This window comes from Arachis stenosperma, chromosome 10, assembly GCF_014773155.1.
Source record: "Arachis stenosperma cultivar V10309 chromosome 10, arast.V10309.gnm1.PFL2, whole genome shotgun sequence".
Lineage (NCBI taxonomy): Eukaryota > Viridiplantae > Streptophyta > Magnoliopsida > Fabales > Fabaceae > Arachis > Arachis stenosperma.
Genome location: NC_080386.1, coordinates 24965143 through 24977308, shown reverse-complemented (window position 1 = coordinate 24977308; position 12166 = coordinate 24965143). Strand labels below are relative to the sequence as shown.

Sequence of the window (12166 nt, the reverse complement as noted above, 5' to 3'; positions counted from 1 at the left end):
AACATCAATCACAGCCTTTGCTGTGGCTAGGAAGGGTCTGCCAAGGATGATGGTTTCATCCACGCACTTCCCAGTCTCTAGGACTATGAATATCAGTAGGGATGTAATGGTTTTCAACTTTTACCAAAACATTCTCTACAAGTCCATGAGCTTGTTTTCTTGAGTTGTCTGCCATCTCCAATGAGATTCTTGCAGTTTGTACCTCAAAGATCCCTAGCTTCTCCATTACAGAGAGGGGTATGAGGTTTACACTTGACCCTAAGTCACACAAGGCCTTCTTGAAGGTCATGGTGCCTATGGTACAAGGTATAGAAAACTTCCCAGGATCTTGTCTCTTTTGAGGTAATTTCTGCCTAGACAAGTCATCCAGTTCTTTGGTGATCAAGGGAGATTCATCTTCCCAAGTCTCATTTCCAAATAACTTGTCATTTAGTTCCATGATTGCTCCAAGGTATTTAGCAACTTGCTCTTCAGTGACATACTCATCCTCTTCAGAGGAAGAATACTCATCAGAGCTCATGAAAGGCAGAAGTAAGTCCAATGGAATCTCTATGGTCTCATTTTGAGCCTCAGATTCCCATGGTTCCTCATTTGGGAACTCATTGGAGGTCAGTGCACGCCCATTGAGGTCTTCCTCAGTGGCGTTCACTTCCTCTCCTTCCTCTCCAAATTCGGCCATGGTTATGGCTTTGCACTCTCCTTTTGGATTTTCTTCTGTATTGCTTGGAAGAGTACTTGGAGGGAGTTCAGTAACTTTCTTGCTCAGCTGTCCCACTTGTGCCTCCAAATTCCTAATGGAGGACCTTGTTTCAGTCATGAAACTTTGAGTGGTTTTGATTAGATCAGAGACCATGGTTGCTAAGTCAGAGAGGTTCTGCTTAGAATTCTCTGTCTGTTGCTGAGAAGATGATGGAAAAAGGCTTGCCATTGCTAAACCTGTTTCTTCCACCATTATTGTTATTGAAACCTTGTTGAGGTCTCTCTTGATTCTTCCATGAGAAATTTGGGTGATTTCTCCATGAAGAATTATAGGTGTTTTCATAGGGTTCTCCCATGTAATTCACCTCTTCCATTGAAGGGTTCTCAGGATCATAAGCTTCTTCCTCAGATGAAGCTCCCTTAGTACTGCTTGGTGCATTTTGCATTCCAGACAGACTTTGAGAAATCATATTCACTTGTTGGGTTAATATTTTGTTCTGAGCCAATATGGCATTCAGAGTGTCAATCTCAAGAACTCCTTTCTTCTGACTAGTCCCATTGTTTACAGGATTCCTTTCAGAAGTGTACATGAATTGGTTATGTGCAACCATTTCAATAAGCTCTTGAGCTTCTGTAGGCGTCTTCTTCAGATGAAGAGATCCTCCAGCAGAGCTATCCAAAGATATCTTGGATAGTTCAGAGAGACCATCATAGAAAATACCTATGATGCTCCATTCAGAAAGCATGTCTGAAGGACATTTTCTGATTAATTGTTTGTATCTTTCCCAAGCTTCATAGAGGGATTCTCCATCCTTCTGTCTGAAGGTTTGGACTTCCACTCTAAGCTTACTCCATCTTTGAGGTGGAAAGAACTTTGCCAAGAAGGCATTGACTAGCTTTTCCCAAGAGTCCAGGCTTTCTTTAGGTTGAGAGTCCAACCATATTCTAGCTCTGTCTCTTACAGCAAAAGGGAATAGCATCAGTCTGTAGACCTCAGGGTCAACCCCATTAGTCTTGACTGTGTCACAGATTTGCAAGAACTCAGCTAAAAACTGATGAGGATCTTCCATTGGAAGTCCATGGAACTTGCAATTCTGTTGCATTAGAGAAACTAACTGAGGCTTAAGCTCAAAGTTGTTTGCTCCAATGGCAGGGATAGAGATGCTTCTCCCATAGAAGTTGGGAGTAGGTGCAGTAAAGTCACCCAGCACCTTCCTTGCATTGTTGGCATTGTTGTTGTTTTCGGCTGCCATGTGTTCTTCTTCTTTGAAGAATTCGGTCAGGTCCTCTAAAGAGAGTTGTGTTTTGGCTTCTCTTAGCTTTCTCTTCAAGGTCCTTTCAGGTTCAGGGTCAGCTTCAACAAGAATGCCTTTGTCTTTGTTCCTGCTCATATGAAAGAGAAGAGAACAAGAAAATATGGAATCCTCTATGTCACAGTATAGAGATTCCTTGAGGTGTCAGAGGAAAAGAAAGGTAGAAAACAGAAGTAGAAAATTCGAACTTGTCCAAGAAGATGGAGTTCGAATTTTGCATTAAGGGATAGTGTTAGTCCATAAATAGAAGGATGTGGGAAGGAGGGAAGAGAATTTTCGAAAATTAAATTAAAAAGTTTGAAAACATTTTGAAAAACTATTTGATAATTTTCGAAAATTCAAAGTGGAAAAGAAATCAAGTGATTTTTGAAAAAGATTTTGAAATTAGAAATTAAAAAGATTTGATTGAAAACTATTTTGAAAAAGATGTGGTTAAGAAGATATGATTGGTTTTAAAAAGATGTAATTGAAAAGATATGATTTGAAAACAATTTTAAAAGATATGATTTGAAAACAATTTGAAAAGATATGATTTTAAAAATTAATGACTTGCCTAACAAGAAAGATATGATTCAAACATAAAACCTTCCTTAACAGAAAAGGCAAAAAATGTTCAATCAAATCATTAATTGTTAGTAAGTATCTTTGAAAAAGGAAAGAAATTGATTTTGAAAACATTTGATTGAAAAGATATGATTTGAAAAAGATTTGATTTTGAAAAACTTTGAAAACTTGAAAAAAAAATTGATTTGAAAAACAAAATCTTCCCCCTAGCACCATCCTGGCGTTAAACGCCCAGAATGGTATACATTCTGGCGTTTAACGCCCAAAATGCTACCTCTTTGGGCGTTAAACGCCCAACCAGGTACCCTGGCTGGCGTTTAAACGCCAGTCTGTCTTCTTCACTGGGCATTTTTGAATGCCCAGCTTTTTCTGTATAATTCCTCTGCAGTATGTTCTGAATCTTCAATTCTCTGTATTATTGACTTGAAAAGACACAAATAAAAATATTTTTGGAATTTTTTTTAATAATGAGGAATAATCAAAACGCAACTAAAATCAAATAACAATGCATGCAGGACACCAAACTTAGCAGTTTGTATATATGAGAAACAACAAAACACTCAAGTCAATAGAATTCAAAGATCAAAACAAGGAAATCATCAAGAACAACTTGAAGATTAATGAAGACACATGCATGAATGCAATAGGAGCAAAAACATGCAATTGACTCTAAACTTAAGATGAGACACTAGACTCCAACAAGAAGTTTTTGGGTTTTATGATTTTTTTTTTGATTTTTTTTTTGTGTTTTTCGAAAATTAAGTGGAAAAAGGTATCAAAATTCTTAATGAGAATTCCAGGAATCATGCAATGTTAGTCTAAAGCTTTAGTCTAAAGGAATTAGACATAGCTAGCTAAGCTTCAGCAGGACATTGCATTCAAGAGCTAAATTGATGATGATCAATCAGCTTTGGTGATGATAAGAACATCACCTTGAAACACTAGAATTCATTCTTAAGAATTCTGAAGAAAAATAATACCTAATCTAAGCAACAAGATAAACCGTCAGTTGTCCATACACAAACAATCCCCGGCAACGGCGCCAAAAACTTGGTGCGCGAAATTGTGAACAATACTTTTTCACAAATCTCATAATCCCCGGTAATAGCTCCAAAAACGTGGTAGCTCAATACCATGGCATTATACAACTTCGCACAACTAACCAGCAAGTGCACTGGGTCGTCCAAGTAATACCTTACGTGAGTAAGGGTCGATCCCACGGAGATTGTTGGTATGAAGCAAGCTATGGTCACCTTGTAAATCTTAGTCAGGCAAACTCAAATGTATAATGGTGATGAACGAAAATAACATAAAGATAAAGATAGAGATACTTATGTATATCATTGGTGAGAGCTTCAGATAAGCGAATGAAGATGCCTTCCCTTCCGTCTCTCTGCTTTCCTACTGTCTTCATCCAATCCTTCTTACTCCTTTCCATGGCAAGCTCGTGTAGGGTTTCACCATTGTCAGTGGCTACCTCCCATCCTCTCAGTGAAAGCGATTGCATATGCTCTTGTCACAGCATAGCGGAATTCATCTGTCGGTTCTCAATCAGGCCGGAATAGAATCCAGTGATTCTTTTGCGTCTGTCACTAACGCCCCGCCCTCAGGGTTTGAAGCACGTCACAGTCATTCAGTCATTGAATCCTACTCAGAATACCACAGACAAGGTTTAGACCTTCCGGATTCTCTTGAATGCCGCCATCAGGTCCTGCCTATACCACGAAGATTCCGATTAAAGAATCCAAGAGATATTCACTAGAGCCTCGTATGCTTGTAGAACAAGAATGGTTGTCAGTCATCTTGTTCATGGGTGAGAATGATGATGAGTGTCACGGATCATCACATTCATCAAGTTGAAGAACAAGTGATATCTTAGAACAAGAACAAGCGGAATTGAATGGAAGAACAATAGTAATTGCATTAATACTCGAGGTACAGCAGAGCTCCACACCTTAATCTATGGTGTGTAGAAACTCCACCGTTGAAAATACATAAGAACAAGGTCTAGGCATGGCCGAATGGCCAGCCTCCCAAAGTGGGTTCAATCATCAAAACATGATCAAAAGATGAAAATACAATAGAAAAAGGTCCTACTTATAGAAAACTAGTAGCCTAAGGTTTACAAAGATGAGTAAATGTCATAAAAATCCACTTCCGGGCCCACTTGGTGTGTGCTTGGGCTGAGCATTGAAGCATTTTCGTGTAGAGACTCTTCTTGGAGTTAAACGCCAGCTTTTATGCCAGTTTGGGCGTTTAACTCCCATTTAGGTGCCAGTTCCGGCGTTTAACGCTGGAATTTCTTGAGGTGACTTTGAACGCCGGTTTGGGCCATCAAATCTTGAGCAAAGTATGGACTATTATATATTGCTGGAAAGCCCAGGATGTCTACTTTCCAACGCCGTTAAGAGCGCGCCAATTGGGCTTCTGTAGCTCCAGAAAATCCACTTCGAGTGCAGGGAGGTCAGAATCCAACAGCATCTGCAGTCCTTTTCAGTCTCTGGATCAGATTTTTGCTCAGGTCCCTCAATTTCAGCCAGAAAATACCTAAAATCACAGAAAAACACACAAACTCATAGTAAAGTCCAGAAAAGTGAATTTTAACTAAAAACTAATAAAAATATACTAAAAACTAACTAAAAGATACTAAAAACATACTAAAAACAATGCCAAAAAGCGTACAAATTATCCGCTCATCAGCAGTCAACATGTTAAATTGCATAATCAGTTTTGAGGAATAACGAAAGATTTTCAAGATGCAAAATAGAAAAGAAAATTTAGGATAAGCTCCTAGTTACACATGACGGCACTACACAAGTAAAAGAAACAAGGATTGACATGCTGAGCAAAGAGTATGAAATGTTTTCTATGAAAGAAGGAGAATCAATTGATGACAAGTTTGAGAGGTTCTCTATCATCATTAATAGCTTGGATAATATGGGGATTACTCATTTCGAATAAGTACTGGTGAGAAAAGTCTTAAGAAGTCTAACAAAAGAGTGGGAAACTAAGGCTACTGTTATCTCTGAAAGCAATAACCTAAGTCAAATGGCCTATAATGAGCTGAGAGGAACGTTACTAGCTTACGAAACCACTCACATAAAAAATGATACAAAAAAGAAAGGAATGGCTCTTAAATCTTGTATTGAATCATTGGATGATGAATCCAGTGACTGTTTATCAGATAACAAGATTGTGTTTTTTGCTAGGAAACTTAGAAGGTTGATGAGACAAAAAAAAGCAGAGGAGGCAGCTCAATGGAACCAAGAGAAGACATTAGCAAGGTCATTTGTCACAACTGTAGAGAAGCTTATGACTGTCCCAAACTCAAGAAAGAAGACAAGTCTCGAAGGGACAAGAAGAAAGGATTCATGAATTCTTGAGAAGATCTGGAAAACGACACTGAGGAGCTGCTTCCCGTGACTATTCTCTATGCAACTTGTTACTATTATATCTTTGGATTGAAGTTCCATGAATACAATGCTAAAATTATCTTCCCTCTTATATTCTTTTTCTAATGTTCCTTAAGTTGCTCGCAACCACAAATTTGAAATCCTATGACATTTGCACAATTAACACATCACAAAATTGGAATCAAAATGCCAACAATTGCATCTTCGAATTTGAAAGCCAAAACATTCGAAATTACTAATAAATAAAATTGAGCTAAAAAGAGAGAGAAGAGAATTGGCGAACCTTGTTGCTAAGAGCGGCGGAGTTGGAGGAGAGTAAGGAGATGGAGAGAGGGAGGAGCTTGGAAAGTAAGAGCTTAAGCTTGGAATCATCACAGAGGGCCAAATGAGTGAGCATTCAATCAAGAACCTCATCAATCTCCACCATATTTGCGTTTTTTCCTTGCTAAATGACATTGGCGACAGGAACCAAACCTAGCAACGAAGATATGAGGTGAACGAACGAACGAAAATAGCAAGCGGATCTGAGGCGGAGAACAATTATCAGTTTGAATGAGTGTGAATGAGTGAAGGATCATGAACGGTCGTCGACGATAGCAAGGCCAGCGGCAGTGGTTAGTAAAAGAGGAAAGCACTGACATCGAGATTTTTACCAGTAAAGAAGTTCATAAATACAGTCGCGTTGTAGATATAGTCTCTAAACCGACAGAAATCCCTTCGTACAAACGTTTTGGTTGTCACAAGTAACAAACCCCTTAAAAATTGTTAACCGAGTATTTAAACCTCGGGTCGTCTTCTCAAGGAATTGCAGGGAGGTATGTTCTTATTATTGGTTATGGAGATCGTAAATTTGGGATTTTGAGAATGAGGAACAAGTATGGCAAATAATTTAAATGACAATTAAAATAAATAAATACTGTAAAACAAATCCTTTGGCAAGGTACGAGAAATTGGAAATCCATACTTAGTTATTCTTATCAATAATAATGAAAGTTGAATCTTAATTCCACTTAGTCAACCTTTGCTAAAGCAAAGGAAAGTCAAGGGACTAATTAATTGACATTCGAATCCTATTTATTTCCTAAGAAAAGGTTGGGATTATTGAAGTTCAGTTCAATTAGCAAAGATAACAGTTATCAATTATGTTGAGCTAAGATAACTCCTGAGTTACTGATTTCTTAACCAAGACCAAAAGGAAGGAAATTAAATCTACTGGAATAACAATATCTTCAGATTAGGGATAATAAAAAGGGACAATCATAAACTGAAATACCTCAAATTATATTAAATAAAAATGTCAATTCTAACATGGACAATATCAACAGCCAATTAGGCAACATCAATCAAACACAATAAAAACTTCAGAGTAAACAAAAATAGAAGAGAAATTAAATAGTAAAAGGAATATTAAACCTGGGATCGAGAGTCACTCTTAAAAACTAAGAGAAGTCCTAAATCCTAATCCTAAGAGAGAGAGAGGAGAGAACCTCTCTCTCTAAAACTATATCTAAAACATGAAAAGTGAATTATGAGTGAATAATTATGAATACATGCATTCCCCCACTTTATAGCCTCTAATCTGTGTGTTCTGGGCTGAAAACTGGGTCAAAAGTAGCCCAGAAGTCACTTCCAGTGCTTTCTGGTCCGTATAGGTCGCGGAAAAGTGACGCGGCCGCATGGCTCACGCGGCCGCGCGGGTTGCGTTACTGCCAGGTCACGCGTTCGCGTGACTCACGCATTCGCGTTGCCTGGCGTTGGGGCAGCTATGGCAAATTATATATCAAATTGAAGCCCCGAACGTTAGCTTTCCAACGCAATTAAAACCACGTCGTTTGGACCTTCGTAGCTAAAGTTATAGCCGTTTGAGTGCGAAGAGGTCAGGCTAGACAGCTTAGCAATTTCTCCAACTTCTTGTATTCCTTCCACTTTTGCATGCTTCCTTTCCATCCTCCAAGCCATTCTTGCCTTATAATATCTGAAAACACTTAACACACATATCAAGGCATCTAATGGTAATAAGAGAGGATTAATAATAAGTAAATATAAGTCCAAAGAAACATGTTTTCAATCAAAGCACATAATTAGGAAGGCAAATGTAAAACCATGCAAACAGTATGAATAAGTGGGTAAAGAGTTGATAAAAACCACTCAATTGAGCACAAGATAAACCATGAAATATGGGTTTATCAACCTCCCCACACTTAAACATTAGCATGTCCTCATTCTAAGCTCAAGAGAAGCTATAAAGGAATGAAGAGGAATGATAGAATGTATGAGATGCAACCTATGAATGCAACTAAATGCAAAATGTTTCTACCTACTTGGTTAAAAATAAATAAGTTCTTCAAGACAAATATGAATTGAATTTCACTAATTCAAATCACAAAATACAATACAAATAACTTGCAAGAAGAAGATAGCTCATGAAAGCAGGGAACATAGAATTGAGCACTGAACCCTTACTGGTAGTGTATATCATTCTAACTCTCAAGTGTCTAGGGTCAATTCTCTCAATTCTCTACTAATCTTGCTTTTCATCTAACAATCAACAAAAATTGAATGCACTAATACACAAATCAAGAGGTCTTTTAAAGGTTGTAATGGGGTTAGGGTCAAGGTAGGATTGTATTTGGCCAAGTAGACTAAAATTTGAATCCTTAATTAACTGAAACTTTCCCACCTAACTTAAACAATCCATGTAATCATAATACAACATCTAACCATCCATTAACCATGTTTTCCATATATTCATGCATTCTAATTTCAAGTACAGTACATATGTATTGCCTTCACTACTTACTTTGGGGCATTTTGTCTCCTTTTTCTTATTTGCTCTTTTTCTTTATATATATATATATATATATATATATATATATATATATATATATATATTTTAATGCATATGATCAATTTATTGAATGCATGAACATGTCCTAAACATTTCTTTCACATTTTTAGAAAATTCTAACATACTCAATTCTCAAACCAGATGTTTCCAAACCCACTCTTCCCCACACTTAATTTATAAGCATTCTCACTAGTCTAAGCTAACCAAGGATTCAAATTAAGGACATTATTGTTTTTCGCTTAGAGTTAATGATGTGCTAAAATAAAAAACAAAGGGGTAAAATAGGCTCAAAATTGGTTTGCAATAGATAATGAAAGGTAAGGCCATATGGGTATGTAAGCTCAGTGAAACAAAGGTCTCAATTATGTAAGTGCATGCATACATCATATAATGAAAATATAGAATTAAACAAGACAGAGATCACAATTTTAGAGAGAACAACACACACCAAAAATAAAATTATTGGTTGGTAAAATATAACCAATCAAATAGGCTCAAAATCTCACTGGTTTTGTGTTCAAGCTCTAAACTATGTTCCAAAATAATATTTCTTCAAACAAGTTTTTCAAAAAATTTTATTCAAATTAGTGAAATACTATAAAAATTTCTTGAAAAAGAAAATATTACTTCAACCAAGTGGTAAAATATGCAAAAATCAAATAAACATGCAAATGCAACAACTAATCTACAAAGAAAATTTAAACATTGGTGTTGAGACAAGAAAGTACTAACCCATGGAGATCGGTATCGACCTCCCCACACTTAAAGATTGCACCGTCCTCGGTGCATGCTGAGAAGTGTGAGTGGACGGGGGTTGTGGTTCCTCAGCTGTTGCTCGTTGTGGAAGCTTTCTCCTTACCCATTCTGGTGGCTAGCCTGAAAAAGGGAGAAGAGAAAGGGATATGAAGTCAAAGGTGTAGAGCAAAGAGGAGGGCGGTACCAGTGAATAGCATGCCAAGTAAGGAAAATAGTGAATGGAAGACATGGTCGCGATTCCATGTGATCAGTTCATCAATGGAAATATAGCAAGGCATGGGGGTATTGGATGCAAGATGTTTATTAGCATGCCGGCAAGGGCATGAGTAGCATAGATCAAGCATCAAAAGCTTTAATGTATTGTTAGTCGTAAGAAACTAACAATAATGTTTGTAATGACAATTATATTTAATTAATAAAATATAAAAAGGGTTTTGTGAAAAGCAAGCATTTATAGTAGAAGATTAAAAGAAATCTTTAAAAATAGTGCACAATGCCATACGGGTGTTTTTCACAAACACATAGCATGCATGGTAAATAAGCTATTTGAAAGTATTAAATTGAACATGCAAGCAACCCTTTAAAAATTAATATAATTGTCTAACAATTTTGCAACAATCCACAATGACCCAAATAAAATTCCAACACCAATGAAAATAATGCAATGAATGAAAGTATGCAAACAAATTAAAATAAAATAAAAAGAAAAATAAGAAGAATGAGAAGGGAAAGAAGGGAAGAGGAAGTAAATAAGAAAGGAAAATAAAAATTAGGATTTGGAGGAGAGAAAGATAAGATATGTGGCAATTTTAGGGTGAGCTGTGCGGCGCATGCGACGCGGCCGCGTATGGCACGCGTTCGCGTGGATGCGCGTTAAGTATGGGCACGCGGTCGCGTGACCCATGTTATGCTTCTGGCGCGAGTGCAGCCTCGCGCTAGCACAACTCTCTGTTCAAATTAATTTATTTGCCAAAATTGGGGTGACGCGATCGCGTGGGGCACGCGATCGCGTGAGTGTGCTTCAGAAGATGGATGACGCGGCTGTGTGGGGCATGCGGTCGCGTGATAAGGATTGTGCTCCCAGCACCAATCCAGCACCACTCTCACACAATATTTCATTGTGCACCCTTTTACGTCGAAAGCCCAGGGCACGCGGCCGCGTGGAACACGCGGTCGCTTGGGAGGCCATACTTCCCATTCGACGCAGACACGTCAGCGACGCGGTCGCGTGGGTCGATATATGCCATTAGCACGCCTCCAGCCACGCTCCAGCGTGACTCTCTGTTCACTTTTAATTTTCCTTTCTCTCCAAGCGACGCGGACGCGTCGCTGATGCGATCGTGTCGCGTAGCGAAATTTTTTTTTTAAATACATGAACAATGCAGAATGCAGTGATTAATATGAGTGTTATGCATGATTCCAGGTTTACTAAAGTACAATGAAAAGGAAATAAAAATAAAAACAAATAATGATGAAATAAACTGAAAAAGAAACGACCATACCATAGTGGGTTGTCTCCCACCTAGCACTTTTAGTTAGAGTCCTTAAGTTGGACATTGGAGGAGCTTCCGGTTAGGGTGGCTTATGTTTAAATTCGTCCAAAAATCTCCACCAGTGCTTGGAATGCCAATAGCCTCCGGGGTCCCAAACTAGGCATGTGAAGCTTCTGAACAGCTTCAAACAGATTTTTAGGTTCCCGGGGTGATAAATGTCAGAATAAACTCCAGGATTCCAAGCCTTGCTTTTAAATCCGCCTCCGTCTTGATCTACCTGTTTCCATCCGGGCAGTTTAAAGAATAGAATCTCACCATGGTAACCAAACGTTCTTCGTGATCCATGCAATTGAGCATGATACCAATCCGTGTACTTCGAAGTGAAGCGTGGAACCTTGTTGAACCTTGTGCACCAGCTCGGAGTACGAGCCATTTCCCTCTTACTCTTAAAGCCGCAGAGAGCTCTGAGTTGGCCATCTGTTTCAAGTAAACCATATTCAAGTGAATAAGTAAAGATATAAGTTAAGGATTGTACCCACTTGAAGCTTGTATTAGGTGGTAGTGGCCTTGGGATAGGTGTTTCGGGTGGTTCTGTAAGTTCTACTCCCTTATGCTTTTCTGTGAATTCCTCCGCTTCTTTGCAAATTCCTTCAACTTCACCCATGTCTTGATCAAAGTCATTGATATCTTCCTCGTCACTTGAGTCGTAAATAGGAGGTTGAGAAAAGTCGACCTCTGCATCATTTTTGTATTCACTTGGGGAAGATTCTTCTGTCTCAAGGGATTCACTTGCAGATGCAAGTTCATCACTGAGAGAACAGGACTCGTGATCATCATCATCAAGGAAACCTGCGTCCTGGGTTATGCCGTCCAGTTCTTCATAAGATATTTGCATTGGAGGCGGTGCAAAATCCTCCTCGGCGTCAATTGTAACATCCTTGACGGAGTTTTCCACGACAACCGACTCTTCCTCTTCTGCAATGACAGCTTTCTCTACTTGTTCTAATACGAAGCTATGCTCTATGCTGTTCACTGGAGCTTCCAGCGTCTCCTTTGTACTGCTTTCTTCATTGGATTCTC

General features: G+C 38.4%; 1 non-coding gene across 1 annotated transcript; it reads left to right on the top strand.

The window, feature by feature from the left end:
- Positions 1–1439: 1439 nt before the first annotated feature.
- On the top strand, positions 1440–1547 carry LOC130958349 (small nucleolar RNA R71). The gene has a single exon (XR_009077476.1). It is a non-coding gene; the product is annotated as a small nucleolar RNA R71 (small nucleolar RNA).
- The last annotated feature ends 10619 nt before the right edge of the window (positions 1548–12166 follow it).